This window comes from Anneissia japonica, unplaced genomic scaffold (assembly GCF_011630105.1).
Source record: "Anneissia japonica isolate Jap-2015-1 unplaced genomic scaffold, ASM1163010v1 scaffold288009_len375886_cov190, whole genome shotgun sequence".
Classification (NCBI taxonomy): Eukaryota; Metazoa; Echinodermata; class Crinoidea; order Comatulida; family Comatulidae; genus Anneissia; species Anneissia japonica.
Window position 1 is genome coordinate 276,128 of NW_022748146.1, and position 2,551 is coordinate 278,678.

At 34.7% G+C, this 2,551-nt stretch overlaps 1 protein-coding gene across 1 annotated transcript in view; it reads right to left on the minus strand.

Annotated features, from left to right (window-relative positions):
* Positions 1 to 2,551, minus strand: part of LOC117120669 — a 36,549-nt gene that overhangs the window by 24,662 nt on the left and 9,336 nt on the right. The gene's annotated exons all lie outside the window — the stretch shown is intronic.

Below are 2,551 nucleotides of genomic sequence, written 5' to 3' on the forward strand. Positions count from 1 at the left end.
GATTCTCATCATTAGTGCGAATGATGACAAATTTTGCCAAAGCTTATATGGCTTTATACACATGTATGTAAATGAGCAAATTAGAAATGCGACTAATGAAGCAAACCACAACCGTAGACACCACCCGTCACTGCGGGTTGTTATGTAAATTAGTACACAAGAATCAAACAGCGAGCGTGATATTCAAGTTGTAAATTTGCTTATTAAGGGATGGATTGTTCCAGGTAATATGCAAAGCTTCTTTAACTTTGAGTTATATAAGCTGAATCTGCAGAGTCAAGAACGGTGAAACATCTCTCATTAGCAAGATCCCGACAGCGTTCTGAAACCTGCAAATGTTGAAAAATAGGAGAATTCCCGTCCGCGATCACGATTAAAGTATATTGCTTGCTTTATAAAGTGCCTTGTGGTGTTTTTACTTATATATATATTTATATTTATAATATTATATTATATTATATTATATATTATATATATATTATATATATTATATTATATTATATTATATTTATATTGATATTTATATTTATAATATATATAATTATATATATATATATATATATTTAATGCGATAGAGCATAGAGAGAATTATAGAGATCATTCACTGTTTTTTATTTACATGAATGAAGCATATTACTTTCATTTTTATAAGATGTAAGCATAGAACAACACTTTGTATCATCATCACAATGTTAGCATCAGAAAATATGTTTGTATCAAGCATCCATAGATTCGATGCACTACTCAAAAGAAAAAACAAATTAGCCAGTCTTCACCCTTGTATTCATAAAGGGTGGAAATGAATTGTTTTAAATATGCTGTTGAAGTGCATGGACATATCACCCAATACAGAACCTGAATCAATTTTTTGCGGACCTACATACGATAAGTTCTGCAAGTTTCGTAAAATGGGGACGCATTTCATTTCACACAACATGCTCATTACCTCGGAATATATTCCAACTTTAGGTTTTTGCCAAATAAAAGAAATTCACTTGAATGAGACAGTTCCATTGAATGAAATATTTATTTTTATTACTTTATTCTGAATAAAAAAAATAATATTGAAGAATAAAAACACAATAAAGTACCAAAAAGCTTATTTCCATTGTGGTCTAAAATCAGACGACTAATTATTAATGGATATAGTAATGTGCTAAGCATCGTGACAGGAATGGAATGAGTCTGCACTTTCATAAAACACGGACTGCCATTCAGAGACCGAAGAAATTTAAAATCAAATAACGTTGAGGCGAAGGGTGGATATCTTATTACCTAACTAAAACGCGTCATTTTGGAATATTTTAACTTTTCTCGTTGTATTCAGGGACAAAATAATAAGGTCAAATCAACATTTTAGGGCAACTATTGAATTAATTCGGTTTCCTTTACTCAATTTGTCAAAAAAATTAAAAAACAAATTAAAATGTAATCTAAGTTCCATTTCTGGGTTCCAGAGGTACAAATTACTGTGGCGCTGACGTGGTGGGGATTTCATCAGCACCCCCTTTCTTAAATCCTGGATACGTAACTGGATTATGATTATTTGAATAAAGAATGTTTTTTTTTATTGTTAGGCCTTTATGATGCGTCTATTGCAATTTTCTCTTTATCTGTAAAATGTTCGTTCACAATCCCACAAAACAGTCCTAAAAGCATTGCGCTACCGCCCCTGGACCCCCACCGAGCCCTTGGAGCCCCCAGGCCCCAGCCGTAGTGAGGGGGACACCCTTCCCAAATCAAACCCTACTCGGTACTGCGTACCTCTCAAGACGGCTCCCCACTCCCCCAACCTCAAAAACCTTGCTAGGTCCCTGCTAGCCCGTACCCACGTTTAATGTAATATTCGCCTCTGTAATTCAAACATTATGCAAAGAGTATTATCTATTTTGATCATGAGGAATCACGTTAAACTGTATTGTTAAAGAAAATTTACTAATTAGAAGATTTTAATACAGTGGATTGAAATTTATTAATTCATGATCGTCGTCATGGGCGGCGCTATTACAGTAGTATCAGAGACGTAGATAGGCACTTAATTTCTGTGCAATTCGTGCAGAATTAGGTATATACTTGTAGTACAATATATAGTAAGAAGTATTAGATATTAATATTAGATTTTGTTTCATTATTAGTTTTAGAGTACCATTTCCTGCTATCTAGGAGTACCATAATTATAAATGTTCCTACCTCAGCTCCACCATAGTATAAACCCTTCAACTGTGAAAATCCCTCCCAACTCCCCCTCCCCACATTTCCTGAATCTGTCATTGAAAAACCGTTTAAAACTGTTGATATTGCATCTTCAGAATCAATGAAGACCTCAAATTATAATAAATGTCTGAACGCGAAGTGTCTCCGCCCACTCGACCCCAGCTAGAATCTGTGGCCCCATACATGTTGGTCCACTCCACAAATTCGCACCCACCCAATAATAATCCTACGTACGGGCCTGATGTAGTGGGGGTTTTAATGTCAGGCTCCGGAGGGAAAACATTTTTTGATATGTTGTAGAACTGATTTTTCTAAGACAGAAAGGTTGTTTGACGAA